The sequence below is a fragment of the Eucyclogobius newberryi genome, unplaced genomic scaffold, assembly GCF_026437365.1.
Source record: "Eucyclogobius newberryi isolate DKJ021-1_F unplaced genomic scaffold, fEucNew1.0.hap1 SCAF_6, whole genome shotgun sequence".
Taxonomy (NCBI): domain Eukaryota; kingdom Metazoa; phylum Chordata; class Actinopteri; order Gobiiformes; family Gobiidae; genus Eucyclogobius; species Eucyclogobius newberryi.
The window spans coordinates 33,200,966-33,214,055 of NW_027316278.1; the positions used below are offsets into that span (position 1 = coordinate 33,200,966).

At 41.6% G+C, this 13,090-nt stretch overlaps 1 protein-coding gene across 2 annotated transcripts in view; it reads left to right on the plus strand.

Moving 5' to 3' along the window:
- Window positions 1-13,090, plus strand: part of unc5db (unc-5 netrin receptor Db) — a 394,916-nt gene that overhangs the window by 230,112 nt on the left and 151,714 nt on the right. The window lies entirely within an intron of this gene.

The window sequence follows — 13,090 nt, forward strand, 5'->3', positions numbered from 1 at the left end:
TTTATTTCTATTATTTCTCAAACTAAAGTGTCTCGGAAACGCTCCAGACTTTTTGTCATCCTGGTGTTGCTCTGCCTCATTTTAAGTCTGTAACTTCTGGGTTTTTTGATTAAAGATGAGATTAAAGTTTACAGTCTGTTCTGTTGGAATAAAGACTGGATTAAAGTTTACAATCTGGTTCTATTATTATTATAATATCGGCGGACCGATACTACTCAATGATGTGAATATCGGCCGATATCAATACTGGGTGGATATATTGTGCATTTATGTGATTATTCAGTTTAGATCACTTTAGTTTACTTTACTTTACTTTTGTTTACTTTACTTTACTTTACTTTTGTTCACTTTAGGTCAGTTTAGTTTAGTTCAATAAACCCCTTACTGATTCTGATTCTGACGTGTGCTGGAAAGAATACTTACATAATATTGAATACCTGCATTAAAATGTTTGTATGTTTTTATCACAAAATCTCACTTCCCTGCACCACAAGAGCAGCGTTTTCTATGTTTCTCACTAATACTGTGTCGTTTCAAGCCTTTATGGTCCAATCTAATCCTGAAATATATTCTTATTATTTCAGGAAAGTGTATTCTGAACACCTCCAAATGAAAAAGCAACTGTCTTGAAATACAAAATGATTCTGATTTCCGGTACATGTTTTTAGTTACTTCCAGCACTGCTCATTTTCTATCATGATTATTCCCTCAAACAAAACAATTTTACAATCTCACAATTTCACAAATCCTAGTTCATGTTATTGGCCAGAAATGAAAATAATAGCGTTTCCTGTGGACTTGACTGCGTCTGCATTCTGCTCCCACAGTGCAGAGCTGAACTCACCGCTGCTGAAAGGGTCATCCTAATTTCACCGGCGTAGCTCCTGCTCGCTGCGTCCTACCTCCTAGCACCTTCCTCTGACCTTTCCTAGATTGATACAGCTGGGCCAGAGGCAGCTCGATACTGAATTCTAATGAACACCCAAAGAAAGAAATGTACAGTGAAGTGGGCAAACTCCTGATTTATTTTGAGTTTTGTGTGTATTATAGGTGCATTTGTGATGTATGTTCAGGAGAGGATTGTAAAGTAGTTGTTGAAGTGTCCTTTTGTGGTTAAGGGAGCAGATTGGAAAGGTCAACAAGAGAAGTTATTTCTTAGTTGGGCTTTGTTAGGAATGTTATGTGTAGCATGAGCAAGAAGACTATAGATTAGAACTGTACTAACTGTAATATGCAAGCTAATAGTTAGTTGTTATAGTGAATCATACTGTTTCTCAAGATAGTGACGCCTCGGCCCCTTTAAAGATCGTATGGAGGATTTTCATTTGTTTTTAGTTGTCCATATATGTTAAAAAGAGCCGTATAGATGTGCAACAGGCTTGTACTTATGGTAAACAAACAAAAAATACATAAAACTGTGGATGTGGTGGGGCCAGTGAAACTTAATAAGACGCCGTTTAGTCCAGCGCTGCCGGTGCTTAGCGGCTTCTCTAAAACTGAAGCGTCCTAGCAGTTCGCTCAGAGTGTGAAACGATGGAAGACAAGAATCCGCAATCAGTTCACCGCAAAAGAAAGTCAGTATTTGAGTTTGCTGAGATGAGGAGACGAGGGGAAAAGGAGCAAAGCAAAGCTAAAGTGATCAGGGTTCAAGTTAGAGGATGTTCTTTCCAGTGAAGGCGTTGAAGCAGACGAAGGCTCTAAAGGGTCTAAAGGGTTTAAAGGGTCTACTTTTCACTGGACAGGAATGTTTTATCTATCATTTCAAAGCTTGAGTGAAGGCGTTTTTTTTTTTTTAATCACGCCGTTGCGATAGGGTTTGAGGAGGAGTGATGTGGCAGCAGCTCCAGCTCCGGTTGGAAACACGCACATTTTCCAGCGTAATGAGGAGGCGTTACCAAGGCTGCAGCGGAGGAGGAGGAGTGTCATGCCTGTGCACCGTCTGAAAAAAGAAAAACAGTCGCTGGAAAATCCTCTATAAACTGTCACCGTGTTGGAGCTAAAGCCAACCGCTAACGTAACTATGGATGCACAGGCTTTACGCATCCATCCAATGCATTCATCAAGACCCACTGTGCACACACGCACTCCAACCTTCAGTGCAGCAGAAGGCAGTGCGAGGCCCGTGGCTTGTCTCGAAGACTACATTAAGTGAACACCTGACACCTCATGCTGGCTGTCATTTTCTGTTGCTATCATCAAGTGCAGAGCCAATCAGCATGCATTATTATGGGCCACACACGCCGCGTCGCTGAGCCACAGACAGTTACCGCGAAGGACTAACAATTACTGCCCTATTCACACGGCTCCGGTTTTACTTACTGACAGGTGTAAAATGTAAATTACCTCATGACGTTCCCATGTCAGGAATCTTCTTGTTTGCATGGACTTGTATTGTGGAAAATAACTGACAACTACAATGAAATGTGTTCTTGTCGCTAGAGTTGCTTTTATTCGAGGTTTGCAGTTCTAAACGTACGTTATAGGGATTGTCGATCGGTGGCTCTTCTCTCTTTTTAATCCACTCACACTGGGAATGGCACTTGATCTAAACTTTGCACCAAAAGCCTTTCCTTGCGACACATACAAAAAAACAAATGGGGTTCACTTCCTGGTCAAGTCTTTACTGCAGTTTGTTTCACATTTTTTTTACTTTTTAACTGTAGAAAACCCCAACAATTAGATTGGGATTACATAATATGTAACTGCAGAATGTATCAGAAGGTGCTCATTTTACAGCTTATATCTTTAAAACGCTGTGATATTTAAGCTGTGTTTTGACTGACAGCGGCGGTTTGGCAGTAAACATAAACACAGCACTCGGAGGTTAAACTAAATACTACTCGGAGTCTCCTCCAGCTGCACTGCGCAATGTCGCAGGTGGATATTTAACATTGTTTACTCATTAAACCGGCAGCGCTCCGGCACGGCGCTCCGGCACGGCGCTCCGGCACGGCGCTCGCCACGTTCAAGCCGTGCCCAGAGGCAGAGACTCTCGCTGGGAGTGTCAGGCAGATGTTCTCAGCCTGTGATCACCGCCAAGCAGCGACGTGCCGGGGCAGACGGAGCAGGCCATTTCAGACTGCTTTAGCGATCCCATCAGGGGCAATACGTTTGTGCGGTGAAAAAAAAAGCACACAGAGAACAACCAAACGTACTACAAACACACATATGGACCTTGTTTCTCTGCTGAACTCCTGAGATTTTTTTAACCGCTTCAATCAATGCAATGAAGACTGTTTTTGTATTTGACAGAAAGGTTGTAAACTCAGCAAATAATAAAGGGTTTTGTGCCTTTGTTGCTTTATTTATTCATATGTATGACTTATTATGTTTGTTGGATACAGTTAAAATATACTACTAAGACACCCATATGTAAAGTGCTGTACGAGAAACTTCAAAAGCAGAACAAATACATTTTAAACAGTTTGATTCTCATTAATTAAATGCATCATGTCTTCTTTTACATACTTTTGTTTGTTTGACGAAGTGCGTAGATTTTTTACCTTGACGCGACGACTTTGTCTTTCAAAATGAACAAGCAAAAGTACTGAACATTAATCCTTTACAGTGTTCAGAGGCCAGAGCTGTTCGGCCACTCGGGGCAGCAATCAATAAAATGTCTTTATGATGAGTTCAGTGGATTCTATGAGCTGCTTTTACGATACGTCTGAACTGGGGCGAAACAGATTTCACTACATGAAAAACATTGTTCTTTGAGGTACTACAGATAACTTTTCCACCAAAAAGGAATTAATTTCCATTCTCTAATTGTGCCAAAACAGATCAGCTGCATGTGCTGATTGGTTGGGTCAGTTGTTCAAGTGGTCATTGTGAAAGTAAGTCAGTTGCAAGCCAAAATCAAACTCTCCCAGCACGTATATCGATGGAAAAGTGGAAAAACTATGGAAAGCCTCCTCCTTATTTCCATTGCTTCTTCATCGCAGTCCGTGTTAACTAACTAAACTAAGTCCCTCTGCATTAAAGGTGCACTATGTCACTTTTTGCCTCCATTTTTTTCTCTATAGAGTTTAACAATATGACAAACAATATCTTAAAGTGCTCGGACGACTTCAGTTAAAAATTCAGTTAAGATAAATATTAATAATGATAATTCCACTTCCTGTTTGTTAATTGATGACATCACACTAGGAAATTACCCAGCAAACACTGGGCAAAACTCATTCAATGGCCATTTTTTTTTTATTTGACTAATGAAAATATGCGATTGTGACTTTATTTTGTTGAATTTATGTTTAGAGAGTCAAAAAAGTTGTTTATTTTTGTAAATTCAGCATAAAGTGTCCCTAGTGTGTCACTTCCTGTCACATTCTACAGATTTTTCAACATTTTCTCCACAAATACTTACTTGATTGGTGTAAAAGTATAATGTATATGTACAACAGGTATAAATACACCAAGTAAAGTCAAAATTTAAAAATGTTAAGAACCTGTTTAACTTATGTAGACAAGAATGTGACAGACCCCAACCACAAAAGTGCCATTGTGCAGCTTTAACATGCTATACATTTCTTTAGGTATTGTTTTCCCAATGGAAACACAACGATCCTTTTGCCGTGAGCAAAGCTTTTATGTGGAGGTCAATCTCTATCTTTCCCTCGTGCATAAATAATTCAGCCGTGAAATGCAGGAGTGATGTCAGCGCGGGGTTAAAGCCACACGCGGGGTAAAAATAGTGGAACTGGAGCCCGGCCCTCCATCTTTAGTCCTTTTGTCAACACAAATGAAGCCCATTGTGAATAATGCAGAGCAGTTAAGGCGGGACAGGCCGGCTGCAGCTCACCTCAGCCATGAAATATTAAGACGCCGATGTGTGTGAGAGCGGAGTTACACCGGGGTTAATGTGGGGTCCAGACGCGTGGTATTCAAAGGAAACGTGTAATTAGACGAGGGACAGTTACATCACAAATGGAATCGCGTCATTACTTATCGTCTGACCTGTATTTTTGTGTCTGGTCAGCGGATTTAAACAGATTTCGGCTGCCGTCTTACTTCGAGCGGTGGGACACGCAATGACTCCGCCCCATCAGGAACTCAGGAAGGAGGAGTCAGGCATCGTCCCGGAGCGAAGCTGAAGTCCCTGAACTCAAAGCACTTAGGGTTTCAGTTACTTCAGTTATTTGTATTTACGGTTTGCATAATTCCATTGTTTTGTTCAGATATTTAAATGAGTGCGTTTAAGTTCATGTACGTCTGGACTTGCCGAGTGTTGCTGCTGTACATAAACCCATACGGGCGTCGTCAGCCTGCCGCTAACGAGAGTCTAGTCAGCCAGCTCCTCTACCGCGCTCTATCTAAGAGCTAATAACAGCCCATTATGGAAAAAAACATACTGACACTTTTGCATCTTAATTTGCATGTGGAAAAACTGCCACCACGCGGCAATTTACAGCTGTTCCTCAACTCCCGCTCGGGCTTCTCCTTTCCAATTACTCGAAGAAATCTCAACTTGTTCTTGACAGTATTTTAATGCGCAGTAGTTTCCTGTACAGTTGACACAAATGTTCACGGGAGAGTTAATGGACCTTATATACAACTTTGTATAATGTCTCGGGCGTTTTAATAGGCGTTGCTTGGCGTTTGGTCATTAACGTTTTTGTTGTTCAGCGTTATATTTCTTCGCGTTTATTCATTAAGTCGATACTTTTCTAACCGCCTGTTCCCGTGAGAGGGCGCAGGTGACCGGAGCCAGTGACGTTGGGTGTAATTTAAGTTTTTTAAGATACCATGGCCAAAATTGGACGAAATGTAATGTATCCCTGTGAGTAGCGAATAGTGCAGGCAATATAGTCGCTTTGCACCAGGATATTTGTGGTTGTGAAGATGATTTCTTGCGTCTCCACAGCTGAACGAGCTCCTGCAGCTGATCAGAAGTTCGTGGAGCGGATGTGAGGGAAAGTCCAACATCCTCCTCTTCATGATCGAGGATTTATCAATACTATTCTTACTGATACTGCTTATCAATCTCAGTATTTTAACACTTCTCTTATCTGTACTTCAAGTACAGTAATACGTTTCTCTACTCATCTTTATACATGACTTGTTTTAAACTGTCAAATAGTACAATACGCCAATGTTGTTGTTTTTAGATTAAGCATAAAAAAACAGAACAGTGAAAATCTAAATAACAAGTAGACATCAACTTGACGTCAAGAGAAACAGAATCACTGGACATTTAAATGAAAAAGTCCCAATTAGTCCAAAGTCTGTCAAATTTGTCCATTTCCAGATTAGTTCTGAATGACATACTGTTCTCCGTTTGTCTGAATTCTGTAACAATGTCAGTCCAGTCCTTTATCGTGAGGTTTGTGTCAGCCATTTATTTTTTGTATGGAATGGCACCAGCCTATAGGATGTAGAAGGATCTAATATCAAACGTGTGTGGACTTAACCTCATTATCTACATGTTCAATATTCAACCATAATGCTATCATAATGAATGATTAAATAAATATACATTTCTATACTTGCTACATAGGTCAAATTATTTACCCTATCTATTCCACAAAAAAGCCGAGAACATAAATAAATATATAAAAAATGTATCAGGAGACCAAAATAAATTCTTGACCGTTTGCAGCCAATAATAGAATTGCCTCTTTTATCCCATTCAGCATTTCTGTTTTTCCCGCACAGCGCTTAGAGCCAGCCCGGCCTCTCCCCAGCTCCTTATGTCGGGTTTGCAAATGTAACATCAGCATCTTCAAGCAGCAAATTAGTCTTGAGCCCCGAGCCTCGGAATAGGCAGCCGAGGAAATAATTAGACGTTTAAGCCGCTTTTCACGTAACGCGTAAGCGGAGGCAAACTGCAAACGGACACTTCAGGTGTGGCACAAGCACTAGAGGGTGTAGCTCAGTTTGGGCTGGAGCCACGGGAACGTGGGGAAAGGGCCCGAGTGTGAACCCTGAGTGAGGAACATGTGGGACAGGAAGGAGGTTTATGTCTTTGATTAGCCAAACCAGACTTTTAAATACATGATCAAATAAAGGCGGGAATATCAGGCTCAGGTCGGGCTCAGGTCGGGCTCAGGTCGGGCTCATGTCGGGCTCATGTCGGGCTCAGGTTGAGCTCGGGTCGGGCTCAGGTCGGGATCATGTCAGGCTCAGGTCGGGATCATGTCGGGATCATCTCAGGCTCAGGTCGGGATCATGTCGGGATCATCTCAGGCTCAGGTCGGGATCATGTCGGGATCATCTCAGGCTCAGGTCGGGATCATGTCGGGATCATCTCAGGCTCAGGTCGGGATCATGTCGGGATCATCTCAGGCTCAGGTCGGGATCATGTCGGGATCATCTCAGGCTCAGGTCGGGATCATGTCAGGCACAGGTCGGGCTCGGGTCGAGCTCGGTTCGGGCTCAGGTCGGGCTCATGTCGAACATCTCTAATTCACTGTACGGCGTAAAGAAATAGAAGAAATAAAGTCAAGTACAGTCAGTAAAATTTCTCATTGTATAATATTGTCAGTAAATGTAGAAGAGTTTTTTTTTGTTCCCATTTTCACTTTTGTTCCTCACGTTGGAACCAGAGTTTGCGTTCTGAACCTATTAACGATCAGCCAGATAAATTATTAAAAGAAACCTGCTCGTGGATTTACAGATAACTTTGTGTGTTTTGAATTAGACAACAAGTTGAAGTAACTTCCATGAAACTCGACAATGACATAATCTTTATCAACCCCTCATCACATTTTCTGTGAATCTAAATCTCGCATGCAGAGTTGCTAATAACCTCACTGAGGATTTGGTGATAAGAAACGTGCTAATCGAAACGGAAAAGTTGTTGCTTACACATACGTAGTTATTCAAAATCAGTAGCACCTCATTTGCATTTCAGAACCCGGATCCTGCCACTCTGCATTCCTACCTCCGAGTTACCGGGGTGTGAATGCCAATGTCTGCGATCTTTTCAAGTCGCAGACAGAGAAACGCAGGGACTGTAATGAGTTCCTCTTTGAGCGAGAGTGCAAACCGAACAGGCAAACTAGGAGGCAATTTCAACTTTGTCGAACGGAAATCCTTTAATCCAAAATGAATCCCGCTTGATCTACAGTAGCAGGTAGACACCCGCCGCCCCGGCAACAAAAAAGTACACGCTAAATGTTCCCGGCTGTGATACAAGACGCTCTGATCTACAAAGAACACGCCTTGCAACTCTCCAAAATAAGTTTAGCGACGCCGCGGCAAATGCTACTTATATTATAGAGGTTTTGGAGGGAAAAAGTGCAATATATGAAACAGGAAACAGGAAAGCATAAAGAAATATGATCTGCTCAACTTATCCAAGAACCGTACGACTTTCAGTTGTATTTTAATTGCGGTATATGTCATTAAACTATATAACATTGTTTGCTGAGGTAATTAGCTAAGCCCTATTCACACAGGTTTGATTTTATTTAAATTACCCAATGACGTTTTTATGTCATTAATTATCTTATTTTCACAGACTTTATTCCATTAATGGTCGACAGGTAAATCCATCTGAAGTATGACCATAACCTTCTACCTTGTCAGTAGCATTTCTTTCGTTCTTCTTCTATTTTAGGTTTGTTTTTAGCGTATTTTGTAACAGTCGCAGTCGTTCTTTTAATCCTTTTCCCCCCGATGCAGCCCCTCGAGCCAAACTTTGCACGAAAAGCGCCTGAACGTTACAGGAGAGTTGTTGTTTCGTGTTTTTGGCTTTTAATTTGTAGAAAAAAAACGATAATTGCATTGGAAAAGACGACGTTCGTAGTTATTACAATTCATCCGAGGTCTCTACGTAAAGGTAATCCCGTTTGAATAGAGCTTCACAACACGTTGGCTTGTGTTATTTTCTGTAAGTTTGTCGGCTCTATCAACCGATGGCACTTTTCATCTGCACGTTCTCTGGAAGAATGTGCAAATCCGTATAAATGTTTAAAAAGTTTGATTCTGTTCAGAGCATTCATTGTATACGACTCCAGGAGCTTTAACATCTGACACAAAAATGATACAAAAATCCCATCTATTTTAGTACATGTTTGTAGGTAAGATGTGTCTATAAAAAGAGAGGATTTGAGTCTAGTATGTTCTAAAATAATTGCAGCCTTTACAGTTGTGAAGCCCAAATAAATGCACTAAGCCTTTCCCTTTGCTCTTATTTAAAAAGAAGTCTGTATTTCTGATCAAATAGAGTCCTAGCAGTCTTTGGACGCCTGCAAATGTCTTTGTTTTGGTTTATTTTGGCGCTTGAGCTTTATCTTCTGCCAGATCACATTTCCGCCGTGTCAGTCGGTTGTGAAGTCATACATTTTGGCTGAATTCATCCTGTTTCAAAGTTCTGAGGCCTTTACAAATGTGTGTGGATCATCCTTCTCCCCAGGGGCCTTTGGACACTGTTTGTAGACTGTATTGTACAGCTGAAAATGGAACTGAATGGATCCAAACCAAACACAATTTAGTTTATTGAGAACGATTCAGGCTTAGAAATGACTTAATTAGGCAGTTGAAGTATTAATTAAAGGACATATTATGTATTATTTCTATTGTTATTGGCCTTTAAACACTGTCTTGTAACTTTACCCCAGCAGCTCATGTTCTACGACATCTACTGGCTGCAGAGAGAACTACCATGGGAGAATAAACAAAAGCTAGCTTGGCCCGGACATGCTAATGTAGCACACGGGTGTAATGAACGTGATTCTGGGAAGGATTTACGGAAAAACAACACAGAAAGCTGTAAACAGGACAAAAAAAACTCACAGGGAGTAAACATCCAGGAATATTTTTAATGAGGCAACAAGGTTAAAAGTGTCTTTTGCATAATATGTCTCCTTTTAAGTGATTATAAGCCCAAGCGATGATAAAACTTTATAATAACTACATGTATTCCTTCCTTAATAAAGCTAACCTTATATAAGTAGTTCCTAAACCTGAACCAAACTACTTGTTCAATTTAAATTAAAACGTTGCTCAGTCCTAATTAATTATATTACCAGTGTATTTATTATAAGTGTTACCTATTAACGAATATTCTGATTTCACTCTTATTTGACTAATATTCTGATACTGTCACAACACTGCATAAAGCATGGTTTGCATAGTATTTGGTATGTGATGTGACCTTCGAGGGCGCCCTGCTGCTTACACTCCATTATCTCCTTATAGGTCAGAGGTAAATCTCCCACTGAGCATATGATGAGTTTTGTTATTAAACCAAGCAATTACCTCCTCTCCAGGCCTCCCCCCGAGCACTGCTTTCTATTTATTTGCTGGGAGATAAGGCCGATGGAGGTTGGAATAGTAATTTTGAAGTAGCAGAGGTGGCATTTGCAGCAGCAGCGGGGGAAACGCGCAGGTGAGACGGGCCCAGCTTGTGTTTTTTTCGTGTATCTTTTAGTGATTAACCTCCAACGCCCGGAGCAGAAGAGAGGGGCGGGTGTCTCGGCAAGATTTCACCTGCACAGATTATCAAGCTGCGCGCGCATGGTGGCCTCAGCGGGCACGAGCTAACCGGCTAAAACGAGGCGCAGACGCAGAGCAGGGTGCATGCTTGTTTTTGTTGTGTCTGGTTGTGCACTTTGAGCTTTTTTTGAACACTTCTTTCCAATGTGGTGTTATAACTGCAAGTGGCTGTGGAGAGAAAGGTTCGTCATGAAAGCAAAAAAATTAACTAAGCTTCAGTTTCTTTAGATCAAAACAATGTGAGCATAAAATAATTGTTCAAGCAATACAAATATGCTGTAATTGTTGTACATATTTCAAAATGTGGGTTATTTTGTTGTTCTTATTGAGCATAATTAGAGTAATATCAAAAGAAAAAGTGATTCCGTCAACTGGACAGACGTTTTTGCTGCTCATCCAAGTCATTTCTTCAGTTCATTTGACAAAGAACTGTTTAGTCGCTGCCTTATGGCTCACTCAAGGCGACTTCACGATGGCATTTCCCCGTAACAAGCAGCAGATTTTACGCTTTTATTTTGGAAAAACTGCAATGCACTATTGACCTAAAACCTGAATTTGTCAAATCATGGCGAGTAAGTAAGTGCAGGACTTTCAGGGCACTCGATTGTCAAATGCAGGACAATATTCAAACACGCATGAATCAATAAAACTACAACTCTGAGTGAGCGAATCACGTGGGAACGCAATAGTTCAAAGTGCATCGGATCATTACAGCCTGACCATGGCATCGCTGCTGTCGCCTCCTGCACGTGTTCCCCTTAGTGACACTTATCAGGCCGGTGTACAGAGCTGTTAGTTCATTAGCCGAGGACGTGACAAAGCGTGTCAGAAGTCCTGGAGGAGTGGTTCTTCTGTGCGCCCGCCCGCCGCCTGCGCTCCTGGCCCAGGGGAGAGCGCTGATGCACACTCACTACATGTAATTGTGTTCATCATGCCAGAGCCAGCGATTAGACAGCCCCCGCCGCGGTCTGTGGAGACAAAGAGATCAAGAGTGACACCTGGGCCCGAGGGAGCGTCGTTACTTGTCCCGTCGGTGTATATATGCCATTTTGAGTCTAGTTTTACCTCGTTTGACACAACTAAGAGGCTGTGATTGAACGGTCGCAAAATTGGACAGTTGTCTACGTCGCTCTGTGGTCTTTGACTCGCTGGGTAACTGACTGTATCCCATTGTAAGTCTTGTAGTTTAAATTTTGAAAGTCTTAAATTTGTCCTTTTCAAAATTAAGTGAGATGGTCATTTCCTCCATTTGTCTGATTTCCATTGATCAGTCCAGACGTGATCGTTGGTGCAGTTTGTCATCCATTTCTTTTTACTTCTTGTATTTTTCAACTACTTCTTTTCTGCTACTCTTCACAAACTGCCACTCGATTGGTGCCAATAATTGTACTACAAATACTGTACTGTAACATCCCACTTATATTGCTTTTGCAGTTTCTGCGGAAAAGGTTTTAGAGACAGTCCATCCCGAAAACATGTACAGCTCTATTAATAGCTTTTCACTTCCATTGCTTTCTGCTTATCCTCTAAATTATTCAATACTTATACTTTAGTATGCCAAGCCTATGTTTTTAAAAAATAATGTTACTCTGGTAGGATTAAATACACTATATCAAAACTGTGACTAAACAAGGAACACGGCTTGCATGAGAGCTAAACCAGAAGTGAACCAAACCAAGTCCAGACCAAAATAGACTCAATCCAGGAGTTAATGCAGTGACGTGCAGTCAGAGCCATCAAGGCAATCAGTGATTGGCCAATAAATCTCAAATATTTCACAACTTTATATATTTTTCTAAATTATATCCAAAATAAGCCCGTTTTCCACTCACTTCTGCTGCCGAAGCGTCCCAGAAGGCACGGTGTGCTTTAGTGACCTCTACAGGCCGCTGGGCATTACTGCGCAGGAAGCATGATTCTCTTCTCCCACAGCTGCTCAGTCTGTGGTTCATGCTCCACTCTCTAACATGAGCTTTTAGAACCAGAGCGGACAGCAGCTTCTTTTAGAGGTCAGCACATGTGCTCTGAGGACCGCACAGCCTCAAACACATGGATCTGAGCTCAAACCACGCTGAATAAACCTGTGTGAGAATCAAGGATGTTTGCAGGTTTTACCCTAACTGAGCATGTGAAATGTAAAAAATATATATTTTAGAGACAAGTCTTTGTTTGTAGCTAAGGCTCTGTTCACGGCTTAGCTAGCTTTAGATCCTTTTAGCACTTCAGTACGGTATGGGAGTTTAGCTCAGTAAGACAGGCATCAGGTGAGAGAACTGGGTACAAAGCCCTCCCTTGCACAAGAGATTTTTTTTTTCCCCACTTTTCTAATATCCACTAAATATTGATGAACACCCCAGGTCTGGTTGCCCATAAATAAAAGTCACACTACTGAGTTAATCTAATTAATAAAACCATTATGCACAAAATGTAACTTGCCTTGGACGCACCCTTCACTTAACCATGCCTCAGCACATCTCTTTACCTCCATTACTCTTGTCCATTTACGCTTCTCCTTAACCCGAAACTCGCCCTTAGACTTCAGGGCCAGGGCTAAACCTCCACAGCTCCGAGTCGGGTCGGGTCGGCCGTTCGTCTTCATCAGCATTCTCCTCGTCGGCCGTTAAAACGTCTGCCGCCGTGACATCGGTTA